A 237-nucleotide genomic window follows, 5' to 3' on the forward strand; every position below is an offset into this window, starting at 1 on the left:
CTAGCAGCAGTGGGTGGGGTGGGGGGAGGGGAGAGAGGAGATCGCTCCCCTCGTCTCCCCTTTGCAAACGCCTGGCGCGATTAACAAGCAGATGAGCCAATTATCCAGGAGTTGTAACAAGCCGCTAAGTGGATAAGCTGGTTAGTGGTAATCAAGTGTTGATAGAGGCGACTGGCGCGTTGCGGAGGGCTGAGGGTTGGAAGGCACTCGGCTCTCGTCGATACTTATGAATAGCTA

This window comes from Penaeus monodon, chromosome 23, assembly GCF_015228065.2.
Source record: "Penaeus monodon isolate SGIC_2016 chromosome 23, NSTDA_Pmon_1, whole genome shotgun sequence".
NCBI lineage: Eukaryota > Metazoa > Arthropoda > Malacostraca > Decapoda > Penaeidae > Penaeus > Penaeus monodon.